The sequence below is a fragment of the Protopterus annectens genome, chromosome 3.part0, assembly GCF_019279795.1.
Source record: "Protopterus annectens isolate FY-2018-M chromosome 3.part0, PAN1.0, whole genome shotgun sequence".
NCBI lineage: Eukaryota > Metazoa > Chordata > Ceratodontiformes > Protopteridae > Protopterus > Protopterus annectens.
In genome coordinates, this window is record NC_056731.1 from 391,788,314 (window position 1) to 391,804,701 (window position 16,388).

The following is a 16,388-nucleotide window of genomic DNA, read 5'->3' on the forward strand; positions in this document are numbered from 1 at the left end:
TCCATTTTCTCTCTTGTTGCCTTCATGTTATACACATCTTATCCATCCCAGATTCTGTAGTGGCCTAGCAGATGGAGAATTTTCTTAGGAATTATCAGCTTTATATAAGTGCACATATAGTTTTTGTAGGGCATCCATTTTTGGTTAAGGATTTAAACCATAAATTTTCTAAAGTAAGTTTGTATATACTTAGGTATACAACTTCATTTTGGATTAGAAGACTGTATATGTCATATCTTTAGAATCTTAGTCATTAATTATGGTCTTACTCATCCCCCAGTCATCAGAGATAAGGGGTCTGGGGATTTTCAAAGCCCTTCACACTTCTGGTTCACAGGTCCATGCCAACTTACTGAAAAACGGTATAATGGCAGTCATAATACTGAAAGTACAATGTTGAACTTTCAAAATGGTGAAATGTTAAAATGTTGAAATCAAAATACCTACTCCCCAAACATGTGTAGAGAGCTGGACTTGCCCATCCCACTTCTTTTCAGGGCCCATGTTAGTACTCATTTCCAAGTTTCACTAGCAGGGGAGTGATATTGTTTAACTGACTATGTACTTGTGCAGTGTACATATGTACACTATTAGAGTAGGTATTTTGAGTTCAATATTGTGAATTTTCAACATTTTCACATTTTAGGATTTTGCATTCAATATTATAATTTTCAGTATATGACTGTTCAATAAGCAGTCACATACCACTGGATTAATGCTCCATGGTAGCTGCCTTGTTCTATTTTAGGGATGATTTCTGATGATAAAAGAGATGTGATTTCCCAACTACATTCTGGTCTGTTACCCATTTATTTCTCCTTGCACTGTTTCAGCATCATGGGCACATTTGTTGGTAGCTCCTTTCTTAGGATGAAAAAAAGATGCCATGGATTATGGTCCCCTTTGCAGTCAAACTCTGAATGATGTCCTGGGGGAGGAGAGGAGAGGAAACCTGGCACTGAAGTAGGGACATTATTATGTCTTGGACAGATGTCTACCTGAGTAAGAAATCCCATTATACTGAAAATGACTGCATTAATGTTCCATTATCTCAAACGTCTCTTGTTGTGGTGAGTTACTCACATACGTGAGGATAGGGGTTGGCATAATGGTTAAGGTTTTTTACCTTACAGACCCAACGTATGGGGTTTGATTCTCTCCTTTGAATCGAAATTGGCTATGTTTACAATAGCCTCTAAGGGCAGCTAGCCTAATATTTACCTATAAGTATACATTTTCTTCACAAGTCTCCCAATTCCTCTATTCTCTCATCCTTACCTTTTGCAACTCTTATGTCCTACAATAATTTATTAATAAAAGGCAAATATTTGAAACAAATGTGGAACTCTTTAGCTGCATACAACACCTCTGCCATCACTTCCTTCTTACCTTTTGTGTATCCTGCTCAGACTGCACCTTTTCTCTTTTGTTCTTTTAACTACATTTTTTTCTCCACCTGCCTCTTCATCTTTTTTTATAAAAGTTGCAAACTTCCTTCTTAACTCCAGTCTTTTTTGTACCTGCTGTAATCTCCACTTCTGTCCCCATGACATCTCATTTTTCTCCTCCAGCCTATCAATATTTAAACCTTTTAAGCTCTACTCCCCAATTATCTTTATCTGCTTCTCAGTTAAATACCTTGACCTTCCTGATTAATCAATATCTTGCTGTTATGAAATTTACCTTGTATTTCCTTTCTCTCCTCATCTGTTTTATATATTTTGCCTTTAATTAATAAATTATTGTAAGCTATTCTCAACCTTGTAAAAGTCATAGCATGGAATGTACTTTAGTTCACTTAATACCATATATTTAAATATTGCACGGAACTTGTGACACACTTCAATTTACTTAGTGGGACATATTTCAGTATTTTATGAAAACTGTGGCTTATATGAGATTAATATATTTTTTATACTAAATATTTTTTTTATTATTTGTAAAATAAGATGTCTTAAGAAACATTACATGAAATATAGATAAGTAACATATTTACAATTTTAAAACATTATCAACTTCAAACCATTATATAACTATTTACATTAGTGTCTATGCAAATAACATTGAAATTCTATATTATGTAGAGTCAGAAACATAACATGCTATATCTTTGTCGATTTTTTCAAGTATTTCCAGTACTTTCATCCAAGAGTAATAGTATGAAGTAGGTCTGTTAGTTCTGTTCTTCACTGTTAATATTTCCATGTGACCAACTGTTGATGTTAAATTCTTAAATTCCTTGAACGTAGGAGAAGCCTCATTTTTCCAATATATAGTTATGATTTTATGTGATATTGCCAATAGTGACCATATGATTTTAGAGTCTTTTTTTGGTACACAGTCAAGAATAGGAGAATTTAATAAAATTATAGACTTTGTTAATTGAAAATTATCATTATAAACAGTCTGAAAAAATAGCTAATAGACTTCCAATACAAATTAAGACATATACATTCATAAAAAACATGCTGCCAATCTGCTTTTATCTTGATTTGGCATCTCCAACATTGATCTTCACTAGCAAACATTTTGGTTGGCCTATGTGGTGTATAGAAACTTTTGTGTACATATCTCCAAGTGAATAATTGCCAGTAATTTGATAATGTAGATAATTTGGAAAATTTTAGAATATGTCTTTTTTCTTCTTCAGCTGGAGGATGATTGTTTATTGATGTAAAATAATCCCAGTATGACTTTTCATGATAATTTTTTTGTTTTTTTAACAATTTTATAAATATTAGATAAGTAACCTGTAGCCTGATAAGGTTGATTTGTGATGACAATAAGGTATTCAATGAATTTTGGGACCACATGTCTGACTGAAGGTTGTATTTGTCCTACTTTATTTATAAGGAAGTTTCTTAGATTTTGTAAAAGCAACCAGTGGTGTTTGTTTATGTTATACTTACAAGTTATCTGTTCATTTGTTAATATTTTTCCTTTTTCTATAAGTTGATGCCAAAAGCATAGTGATTCTTTCTTGAATATAGTCATTTTAGAAATCTGGGATGTGTCAAGAATAGTAGGTGTAAAAGCTATAGGGAAAATAAGAAAAATCCAAGAATTAATATTTGGTATTTTGTTTATATATGTTTTGAACACTGATAGTGTAGAGCCTATATAATTTGATGGTCATTTATTGTTATTATTCTTTTTCCCTAGTAAATAATCTTTTAACATCCATATAAGGGGTGATGGTATAACAGTTAAATAGTCTTGTATATGATTGTAATTAAATTATATGTAAATCTGCTCATGTGCTTGTTTCCATATAGGTGTGTAGGAATTATTTAACCATAATGTTATATTTTTAACAACAGAGGAGGTAATATATAAATCAATATCCGGTAAATTAATTCCATCATCTTCCCAATCTGGTAAAGGTTTATTTAAGGCTATACGGGGTTTGTTTGGAAACCATAAACAATTTAAAATTAGTTTATTGTATCTTTGAATAATATATTTGGGAGGTGGCAATGAAAAGTTTTGTATTAAGAATAATATTTTGGGAAAGATGATTGCTTTGATAAGATATAATCTGTCTGCTGTTGACAATGTATTTATTCCAATGACAGATTGTTTGTTCTATTTTGTCTAGTATTTTATTATAGTTAAATATTAGATAATCTGTTAATTCATTAAGTAAGATTTATTCCCAAGTATAATAACTTATTTTCTGTTACTATATACTTGGAAAATCTTTTGCTTATATATTTTTTTTACAATTGCAGGGCATAATTTTAGTTTTGATTTCATTAAATTTTAGGCCTGAAATATTTTGAAATTCATTCATGGAGTTAAATAGAGCATTTAAAGATTTTTTGGCATCTGAGAGAGTTAAAAGTATGTCATCAGCAAAGAGTTGGATTTTAAGGTTCAACAATTTATTAATATATATGCCCTTTATGTTGTTGTTTGATCTGATTTGATTTGCAAAGGGTTCTATGAGTAATGCAAATAGCAATGGTGATAAAGGACAGCCTTGTTTAGTTCCCTTTTTGATTGTTATAGGGCCTGATCTATGTGAACCTAATTTAACATATGCTGTAGATTTTTCATATAATATTTGAATAGGGTTATTAAAATTAGGAGGGAAGTTATATTCTTTTAAAACTAGTGAAAGAAAACTCCAGTTAACAAAATCAAAAGCTTTATTAATATCTAATGAAATTACATTTAAATCTAGGACTCTATGTTTGCTATAGTCAATTAATGTTAGTATTCTTTTAATATTACCCGAAGTGTTTCTTCCTTTAATAAAACCTGTTTGATCTTCATGAATTAAGAAAGGAAGAAAGTGTTTGATCCTATCTGCATATATAGCCATAAACATCTTATAGTCTACATTGAGTAATGATACTGGCCTATATGAAGAGCACTGTTTCTCATCTTTATCTGGCTTAATAATTGGGGATATCAATGAATATTTCCAAGAGGGTGGAATGTTTAAGTCTTTTTTGACTATAACATTGGGTATTAATTTATACATTTCTGATAACATATTGTCTGGGCCAGGTGCTTTATTTGTCTTGAGCTTTTTAATTTGTGATTTTAATTCTGTCATATTAATTGGCTTGTTTATAATGTCTGTTTGTTCTTGTGTTAGTTTAATATGAATATTATGTTCTATGTAGTTTTTTATATCTCTGGTGGGTATATCTTGGGTGTTTAAGGAATTATCAAAGTTATATTGAAGTCTGAATGCTTCTAAAATATCATTTAGATCTGTAACTCTTTTGTTAGTATAAGGAATAAATATTTCTTTTATTTGTTTAGATTTGATTATTTTTTGTTCTGTTAGTTAAGTGTCTCTGGTGTGCTGAATTGGTAGAATATGAGTTTATTTTTATCTTTTCTAAGTTAATCATAATCATTTGATGTAACAAATCTGCATATTTATTATTGGTTTGTGTAAGTTCTTGAACTAGGACAATATTACCCTTTTGTATTTCCAGTTTCAATTTATCTGCTTTGTTTTGTAAGTCTAGCATATCTTTATTCCATGACTTCCTTTTATTTATGTACCAGGATAGTATTTTTCCATATGTAACTACTTTTAGTGAATCCCAAACATACATTTCTGAAATATCCCCTGTGTTGTTTATTTCTAGAAAGTTTTTGATTGTTTTTTTCATATAATTCTTTAAATTATGCCAATTTTGTGATATAGGAGGATATCCTAGTGATGGGATTTGAAAGTATAGGTGTAAGCTCTATCTCAAAGGTTATGGCATTATGATCAGATAAAGGACAATTTATAATTTTAACTTTGTCAATTTTTGTTATTAGATCATTGGCAACATATATTCTATATCTATGAGAATAAAATGAAAAGATTAGTGAGTCTGGTTCTGCAAATTCGTTTATATCTTTTATATATACTGTGTCTATGAATCTTAAAAGTGCCTTGGAGATAGGCTGATTTCTTCTTTTAGTTTTGGAATCTGTATCTTTTTTATTTATTATACAGTTGAAGTCTCCTGCCAATATCAAGCTACCCTTAGTCAGATGAATTATATCTTCAAAGTGCTGTTTAACTGTTCTTAATCCTAGTCTTGGAATCCAATATAGGTTTACTAAAGTATAGATTATCTTATTTAGCTCTATTGAAGCTAGACAGAGAATACCTGATGTATCTTGATGAGTAGTAATTATTTTAGGTGTTACAGTTGTGTTGCGAAGTAATATAGCTACTCCTCTTTTTGTGTTTTGTTTTATATTGAGAACTTATTAGTACTGTGTAGTTATTGATATTTAAGTTGTTTATATCTCTGTCTAATAAGTGTGTCTCGTAAGAAGACTATTTGTGGTTTATATAAGTTTATGTATTTGAATAGGCTTCTCCTTTTATTACTATTATTCAGACCATTAACATTTATGGATAAACATTTCATTTCCTAGTTTTGAGTTTGTTTTATATGTGATTTTGTGTAGATAATGTTTGTTCTTAGTTCTATCTTGGATAAAGAATTTTAAATTTTTTTCACTGTATAGTTTTTGTATGTTTCTGACCGACATCAAAGTGATAATTAAAAACAAAAGAACTTCTGAACTTGTAATTCTTAACCTTAAAAACCATTCCCTATCACTATGAGGTGATATACCTCTTTGGTTAGTGAAGCTAACCAAACAAACCTTCTACCCTCGCAAATAATATTTGGATCAGTTTCTCTTATTCTCTTAGTTTTAAATAAAGATACTTAAATATTATATGAAAATAATATAATCAGCTGAAATATATAAGTATATTCTTTTCTCTTTATATTATTGTAATTTGGTAATACTCATTTCTAATCAGGATTCAAAAAAAGGTACAAAACTTTTAGACTAAGGTAGTATCATTTCAAAATAGTTTAGGGTATTAATTGACAGTGTAATATGAAACAGTTATTCTTGTTTATCAATAGATTTTATATATACTAGTTATTGGGTAATATACTTTCAGGAGAATAATGAAAAACATTTTAAAACAGGAAGCATCAATCTTCTGTATCAATTATGTAGTAATATAAGTCATATAAGAAAACAAGGCTTGCTATTTACATTAAAAAAAAACATTTTTTAAACCAGTGAAATAGTTTAAATTATTGTAACAAATCATATAAATACTTTTGATTCATATTTTTATAGGTAGAGTTAAGATTCTTTAGAAGATATTGTATGACTTATTGAACAAACATTCTCTCATGTTGAATAATATTATTAACAAAAAATATACAGAATTATACACTCTGTGAAAATCTGGACAATTGACAGATAAATTACTTAAAACTACTGTAATGACAACAGCATTATAACATTATAAGTGCAATTTGTTATCCTATCTGACTACAAAATCAATTAAGCAAGGTTTAAGTAATGTCCCAGAACTGGAGGAAGAGGAATGATGGCAAGGGTATGACTTATTCAGCTTTATGGAAGAATTAGTGAGGCTGAGATGGAATGAGGCCGGGACAATACCCTGCAATGTCCCCATTGTACTTTCATCTCTTGGATTTAACCACATCACCATTAGGGAAGGAGAGTATGTTTAGCGTACAAAGAAATCCTCGACAAATGCAAAGACAGCCAAACCCCAAGATGTCCCTAGGATCCACAACAGGATCCAACAATACCATGTTAAGTCAGTCTGGGGGGGTAGGAGAATAGCTGGTAAAGCTGGTGTGGACATGGGGTACTGGGTTTCAGCTCGAACATCATGATCTATGAAACAGGACAGGTTCACTGCTACTTGCTGAACAAAGGGCAGTTGTTTTACTTGGTTCACTGCTATTTAAAGTTTTGCATTAAAAAAACATCCCTTCTCAAGCTGTAAAACTTCCACTGTGATCTATTGCTTACAATGTAACACATCAAACACATCCGTATTCAGTTTTATATATAATTACATTTAAATGTTAGTGCACAGATCATTGTTTTTTGTCTCTTGAATATAAACTATTAAAATCATTACTAGCAAACCTTATGAAGCAAACCTCTTATTCCAAATTTAGGCCTTTGCTTAAGGCACAACTACTCAAAGAAGCCTACTTCAGCTGTATTATTTGGGTCATAATACCTAAGTTATGGGAAGGTACATAAGGCACCATTTCTGGTTAAATCACTTTAGCATCTCGTCTTTCATATGCTTTGATACTTTGACTCTTTTTATATTTTTCATTAAATCTTCTTATTTCAGTTAAGTGCATTTAAGTGTGTACTGAAGAAATTTGCCCCTTTCTGTCTTAGGGGAAGGGTAAGGATTCTTGTGGAAGCATGGTGTTAGCTTTCCTTACAACTCTTTGCACAACTCCTTCCTTATGTTTCATACAATGTATATATATATATATGGCAACTTCTGCTTTTTTCTGATGTAAGTAATTTTTGGGGCTTAGATTTACTAATTTGTTTTAATAAAACCTATTAGTGTATTGTAGTGTATATATTTAAGTATGTGTGGTTTTATGTGTGTGTGTGTGTGTGTGTGTGTGTGTGTGTGTGTGTGTGTGTGTGTGTGTGTGTGTGTGTGTGTGTGTGTCTGTGTGGATATATGAAAAGTGATTCAATATACAGAAGGAGGAATGTCTTGTGGAGGTATACGTATAAAGGTCATGTAACTTTAAAAGAGAAATGAGCATGTTTCTTGGTTGAGTGTCACTTTCTCGTGACGTTGCAATTAGATAGAGCTAGGGGACAATGCACATATGCAAAAGCGTCAACAAGATAAGGAACTTGTGTTTGCAATACTAATCGTGACTTTAAGGCTGTCTCGAGAACCAAGCAGGAAAGGGTATGTGTTTTTCTCTTTTTTTTTTCTCCTTTTTTTAGCAGGATCAGCTACTGTTCACGCGACTGCTATATGCAGTTCGCATTTAGTAAAAAAAAAAAAAAACCACAAAAAATTACCTTTAACCATTTTATGGTATATTTTATCACAGGGCAAAACACAGCAGCATATCTTAACACCAGCAGAATTGCTACTCAACTCCAGATGTCCGGAACAACAGTACATTTGGCTTGAAGCTGCAAAAGACTACACACAATAAATTCTGCATGACATTACATCAACATGGCAAAATGAACTATAACAAAACAGTTTCATGACTATTTAAACCATCCTCATGACAATTCTAGACTGAAACATCTTTAACTCATAAAAAGATATGTAGTCAGAGATATAACTGACAACACAGTTTACAGCTCTTACTATATCTACCAAGGAATATAACCATGAACTAGACAAAACACTATAAGTTAATGAAGACTTTATGTATATGAAAAAAAAAAGAAAAACAAAATAAAAAAGTACTGTTGATTATTTATGATCTAAGTATAAAGCATGAGAACATTGTTATGTGTTGATCTGTCTGTTTGAGGACATGAATATGATAAATAATGAAAAATGAAGTAATGTTTAAATCATGCTTAATATATTGGAGTGATTGAGTTAGATATATTTGAATTTGTATTAACTTTAACATTTAAAGTATAATTGTAAATAGTACCTGTTTCAGACTGGCTTGAAGACAGAAAAACTTTTCTTTTGTTGTTTGTATTATTATTTAAACTTTTACTGAATATAAAACATGTAAGATTATTTGTCCTTTAGTTTTTTTTTCTTTTGTTCAACAGTCTTCCAGTTATTTACTTCAGCATTTCTCTTTGGAATACTAATTGCCCAGTCCATAGATTCTTCTTGTGTTAGGATGTTATTGTTGGTAAGGTATTTTATTGCTGAGTCTACTGTTTCAATGACTTTTATTCCATTTGGTAGGAAGATTCTCAGTCTTGCTGGAAATAAGAGATGGGTTTTCAATTGCTTCTTCTTCAAGGCTTTTATTATTGGTAGAAATTCCTTTCTTTTGGAAACCACTTTTATAGAGTAGTCGTCAAATCTAATTAATGTATCATTGTATTTGATGGGAGAGTTTACCCAGGCATTTCTTAATATAAGATCTTTATCTTGTGTAGAAAAATGTCTCACAATTATGGATCTCGGCTTCTTCTTGATTGAAGAAGAAGTATTTCCAGGAGCTGCTAGTGATCTATGAGCATGTTCTATACCATATGAAAGAGCTTCAGGTAATTTCACTACATTTGGTATCCAGGTGATAAGAAAGTTTATCATATTGTCCCCTTCAGATTTTTCTGGTAGACCATATATTCTAATATTATTTCTTCTTGTTCGATTTTCCATATCATCGAGCTTTTCTAGCAAATATGTGTTCTGTTGCAGTAAGAATTCAGTTTGTTGTTCTTCTGTTTGGACTCTAGTGTCAATGTCATTTAGTGACTGTTCAATAAGTGATATTTGTCCTTTCTGCTGAGTAAACATTTCCTGAAGCTGTTCTAGTTGTTGAGAGCACTTTTCCTTAAAAGTATCTATTTTATTGCCCATCTTGTCAATTATAATTGTGAGTTCCTGTATATTTGTTATAAGAGATTGTAGATCTTTTCTGAGAGAAGAGTCTTGGGCTGAATTCTTAAGATGACTCATGTTGTACAGCTGATATTAATGTTGATTTTTCAGTAATTAATTTGACAGGAATTGTTCAAGTTTTGACAATGAAAGTTTTCCTGTAGATGCTCAAAGTTGTTAAAAATAAGTTAGTAGTAGATATTTCTTCAGATTAAATATTATTTTGTAAAATTCCTGTCAGGAATAGTTTTGAGGTAAGACAGCTGAAATGAAGTGCAGCTATCAGTTCAGCGTCTTAGCCACACCCCCATATGAGATTAATATTGAATGTTTTTTTATCTCATATTTGATGTTTAAAACATTTATATAACTATCTGCCCAATGTTGTACATATGCTCACTTCTTACTAAAATACACATAATGATTATAGAACTTTTCTGCCGGACCCTCCCCTGAAAAAATTAGCTTGGCTCAAAGTACAGCCTTGTTTGGTGTGACAAGACATAAATCTATTATACCTTGTTGCTTTGTATACTGGATAGTAGGGTGGGATTTTTTAATAAATGGAATGGCCCATTCTATTGGTTAATGTATAATGCTATAGCGTATAATGGACCTAGGCCTTATTTTGAGAGCTAATCCTAGCCTCCATCTCCCTAAAATCATAGAATGGAAGCAGTTTGTACAATGGAAAAACTTCCCTAGTATAAATCAGCACTTATATTCCTCTGAAGGAAGTGAAAACTAAAGGAGCTTATTGTTAGGTAGAGTACAGGAAAGCAGAGCAAGTAACTGCATCTTGAAGATCAGAGGGCAGCATATCAAGACAATGAGAGCACAAACATTTTTATAGCTGCAACAGTGGATGCATAAACCAGCCTCTGTGAAAGCACAGTGTTCACAAACAATAGGGGAAGTCACAAATGTTTAATGGAGACATAGTGCAAATTTAGTGAGAGGTAAGCAGCTGCAGGTTATCAATTTATTTATTTATTGCATGTGGTGACCTAGATGGTCCAATTGGGCATAGCCTGATTTTGGCAGTGGCCTGGGAAGAAAAATGCTAAGAATACAATGTACAACATGCATTTTCTTCTTTTGTCTTGCCTGGTCTCCCTCATGGTTTCTACCTCCTCCATTCTTCCTCGCTACACTCGGGCTGTCTCCGATCACCTACCCTACCCCCATTCCCACCCAACCCCACTTCAATTACATTTATTCTTTATTACTCTAGCCACTCCCACTTACCCTTCTTCACTTCCTGCAGTTTTTCCTCCAATCGCCATCACCTACTAATTAACCATCAGATCCCACCCATAACCATACTGCTTTCATCCCACTATCTTGCTCAAACCACCCTACTCTACTTCCTTTCATACCTAACAAATCTCAGTATAACTCTCTTTTCCATAGATATCCCAATCCCCATTTAAATCTATTTTAACACTTAAGCCACCCCTCCTGCCCCTTTCACCCTTTTTCTAACAACATGCTACATATTATTCTATGACACTGTTTACTCTCCTATCTCCACATCCTACCAGTACTCCCTTCCTGTCCTTTACCTTAGCCCTACCCTCCTACTTACTCTTTGCCACACCCTAACAATGTACTCATTCCCTATCTCTCCCTTTCTCTTCCCTCACCACTTTAGCTATCTTCACAAAATGAAACCATCTCCTCAGCACACCCTCCCGTCTAGACATAAAACCTTATCTTTTTACCTCAACCCTCTTTTTACCTAGTCCCATAACCTTTCTGGTTAACCTGCTTCTCTCAGGAGACATACACCATAATCCTGGCCCCTCCACCAGTGCCTCTCATCCCTCCAGTCCTCATACTTCCTGCCCCCTACAGACCAAACCCCAGTCATACAGTTCAACTACTAGGAACCTGAAAATCTTTGCTCTCAATTTCCATAGTATACAAAACAAAGTCACTGAATTACATTCATGGATATCACAACACACCCCAGATATTCTCTCCATCTCTGAGACTTGGGCTAAAACCCCACATACCTGATGGCGATATCTTACCCCATGGCTTTAATATCTTTTGTCAAGATAGACCATTGAAAAAGGTGGAGGGGTCACTCTACTATACTCACAACATCTCTCCCTCCATCCCTACCTTATACTCCTCCTAGCTTTCACCCAGCCGAAATACTCATAGTTAACTGTAATCTTAACAATTGAAAAAATTGCCATTGCTACCATTTATATACCTCCTGGCAACAACATCCCTACCCTGGAACACTTTCTTGCCTGGATCTCTCAAACCATCTCATACGGAACTATTATACCTGGTGACGTTAACATCGATTGGAACATTCTGTCCTCTAATACCCCTGAGGCCAACATTAACCTATACGGCTTATCCCATCTCATTACATCCATCACTCATATTAACCAACAATCCAATACTAGCTCTACATTAGACTGGGTCCTTATCTCCCACCCTGGCCTCTACCATAACCCCTATAATCTCCCTGATACTCTTAGTGATCATCTCCCTACATCAGTCCTATGTCACTCCTCTCCAACATCAAATTTGCACATGTATAGACAGTGTCATAACCTATCTAACTTCAACTGTGGCATATTTAATCAAACACTCTCTTCCATCAACTGGTCTTTTCTTTTTAACCTCCCCCTTGATGAAGCTGTTAAAGAATGTAATAACATTTTCCTGGATACTCTTAATTCCTTGGCCCCATCAGAAAAATAAGAGTTAAAACAAACTTCGCCCCCTCGATAAGCAAAGAAAAACTCTCCCTTATGTATAGAAGGGATGTGGAAAACCTGGCACAAATTAAAACTCCATCCAATCTCCAACTCTATAGGGAACTGCATAACTTTACTAAAAAACAAATCAACCTTGACAAAAAAACATTTTATCTTAATGCACAAAAGAACCCCCACTCTAACCCTAAACAATTCTGAAATACAATCAACAAGCTCCTTCACTAAATAAACCCATCTCCTCCTAATCCCTCCCCCAACAGCTCTCCTGTTGAAACTGCCACTCTCTTGAACTCCTTTTTAATTGACTCCATACAGAATCTGATAAAAGCAAACTCAAACATCAACACCACCACCTCCCCCACCCTCCTCCCCCTCTCTTTTCTCCTTTAAACCTATCCCAACTTTTTATATCATATTACTCCTCAATAAACTTAAACCCTGCTCCCCTTCTGCTGAGAATTTACCACCACTCTACCTCAAGCAAGCAGCCTTGTACATCATCTACCCAGTCTCCATTCTTATCAATCGATCAATTCAGGAAAACCTTGTCCTTAACATCTGGAAGAAATCTTATGTTATCCCTCAACACAAAGAAGGAAACTCCACTGACCCCTCTAACGTAAGGCCTATTGCTATTCTATCCCCACTCTCTAAAATCCTTGAAAAGTGCATCCATAAACAGCTAATTACTTACCTCATTCAAGAAAATCTCCTCACCCCCAAACAACATGGTTTCTGTCCCCATCACAGCACAACCACCACTCTAATATCCTTCACTCACTCTATTGCTGCATCTCTTGACAATAATAAACTAGTCTCTTGCTTATTCCTTGAGCTTTTTAAAGCCTTTGACATTGTATCTCACAACCTCCTTCTCTCCAAATTAGCTCACCTCAACCTCTCCAGCTCTTCTCTCAGCTGGTTCTCTAGTTACCTATCTAATAGACTACAATCTGTCAAATGGCTCTCTGGAACGTCTTCATTTCTCCCCAACCAAACAGGTCTCCCCCAAGGCTCCATCCTGGGACCCTTGTTATTCAATATCTTTATGAACAATCGCTACCAATTCTGCCCACACTCCACACTAATACAGTATGCTGACGTCTCTGCCATCATCTCCATTTCTGCAATCTACCTCACCTACTCACTCTCACTCAAGAATCTCTTCACTCTGTAGAAAAATGTCTTACGTGTAATCAACTACTACTCAACCCTAATAAAACAAAACTCCTTCTCTTCCTCCCCAAGTCTCTAGATCACCTCAAATCCACCATCTCTGTCTCCTCTCTAAATAACACCACTAAGTCGAATCTTATACTAAACTACTGGGGGGGGTTCATTGATGATGAGCTAAAATTTACATCCACATAAATAATTGCATTAAAAAGACACACCAGAAACTTGGACTACTTTATAGAAACAAAAAACTCCTAACTCAAGAATCTACATTGTCCTTTGCTCAAGCCTATCTACTCCCTACCTTATTATATGCTGCCCCTATCTTTACTAACCTCCCAAAAAAATCTGTCAACTAAACTGGAACTCACAATTAGATTTCTAGATTTGCTAGTAATCTCCTGTATTGTTCACACCCCTGTCTTTCTCTGCAAAAACTTCACTGGCTAGAATTTCAACATCAACTCATCCTACCTCAGCTTTACCTGACCCACTCCATCCTTCACCAACCCCTAGCCTGTCCTTCTCTTACTATCTCATCTCCCACTATGCTCCCAACCGTGAACTTTGTAGCTCTGACCTACACCTCCTCCAAATCTCCAAACTCAAAAAAAAAAAAAAACATAGGCAAAATACTGTACAGTCACTCTGTTACCTCTGCTTGGAACAACCTCCCTCTCCATATCTGATCGCTGAGTAGCTTAAACAGTTTCAAACCTGCACTTAAGGAATATTTGCAAAACTCCTGGATTTGCCCCTGCAGTGACCCTACTTGAATACTAACCCTACCACCTCTGTCACTGCTTTTCTTCTCTCTTCCTTCTCTCAGTCAAGCTATGTACTATCCGTGCTATATATTCTTGTATCCAAGATTGCTTGCTGTCCTACCATGTATCAATGAAAACTTTATTTTTCTTCTGCGTATAATATTGTGCATTTTTTTAACTTCTGCCTTGACTAATTTTGTACTTCATTGTAAAGATTTGTTTTTGTACTAGATTGTAACAATTTGTTTTTGTACTAGATTGTAACAATTTGTTTTTGTACTAGATTGTAACAATTTGTTTTTGTACTAGATTGTAACAATTTGTTTTTGTACTGGAGCTTTTCTCCTCAGGTCTCTGCTGAAAAAGGGCCTTTGGTCCAGCCAGACAAACTCGGTTAACAAAAGGCAAATAAATAAATAGATAAAAAAATAAACATATGCAGAAAAATACATAAATATAGTAATATAAAGATTCAAAGTAAAGGAAAACATAGATATAAAACACAATGGTAGGATAACAGAAGATTACATGTCATAAAGTCAGTATTAACACAGTTGGGATAATTAACTTAGATTACTAGGGTTATACAGTAGGCAGTGAAGTGGTCAGACTTAAGGTTTCATCGACACCTATCTGTTATTGTTTTGAAATTGTATTAGGCCAGCCTACCTTTCAAGTACATTATAGTTTAACTGAATGGCTGTGTATAAGCAAAACTTTAGTTTTTAACACCAGTGATCATGAGTCAGGGATACTTCCCAGCATCACTGTGGTCTGTCAGGGGACAGACTGCATATCTGCTTATCATTTTTTTTTCTATCCATGGACTAGGGTGCACTAGCAAACATTATAGTGATTTATAACATAGGCTGGTAGCAAACCTTACACCAAAACTTGTTCAGCAGCTGATGATGGGAAAAGCTTTCTTCAAACATTACTGTGTATTGCATGCTTTTCCTCACAGGACACATGGGGCAAGCTAAAATACACTCATCTCTTTCCCAGTCCCAGCCTCAGAAATTCAATCCCTCCTAAAGACCACAAGGAATGGCCAGAGTTCCTTTGTTGGCTATGGGACTCAGAGTGTTGCCTTAGTCCAAGGTATAAGCAAGTTAATTAGATAACAGTGGAGTCCTGGTCTTGACAGCAAACATTAGGGACACAACAGTTGTTTACTGCAACAGGATGGGCTGATAAAACATGTACCTGGTCTTTCCTGGTAATAGGAAGTACTAGACAGCAGAAGAAGCAGAGAGATGGTAGATGACAGATAGTAGATAATTACTTCTATACAATATATCTAAATATGCCCATATATTTAGCAACTCAAACTGCACTTTTGTGATGGGATTGTTTCTATGCCTGTTGAATAAAGGCAAATGGGTGGTCCTATTGAGATGTGTTCATTATGGAGAGGAGGCCCAGAGAAGTAATCCTTCAGCATCTATAAAGGCTCACAGATGCAGCTTACTAGAAAACCACTCCATGATTGGATTGGGAGGTTGTTATAATAGTTAAGGTGTTTACCTCACAGACACAAAATGCAGGGTTTAATTCTCACCTTTAAGAGAAATTAGCTAGGCCTGAAATGGCCCACAGGTGCAGCTAGCCTAGTATGAATCTATGAGCTATCTGCTGTGCAATCAACAATGCATGACATTAGAGTTGTAGTATTATAGTCATTTATTCACATGTGTTTGTGTGCGTCTTTCCATAAATGTGTGCTTATGTGTAAATGTTCTTCATTGCACTGGATTCCCATGCTGCACGGCTTGCTTGTTTTTTTTCTAGAAAATAGCTTTC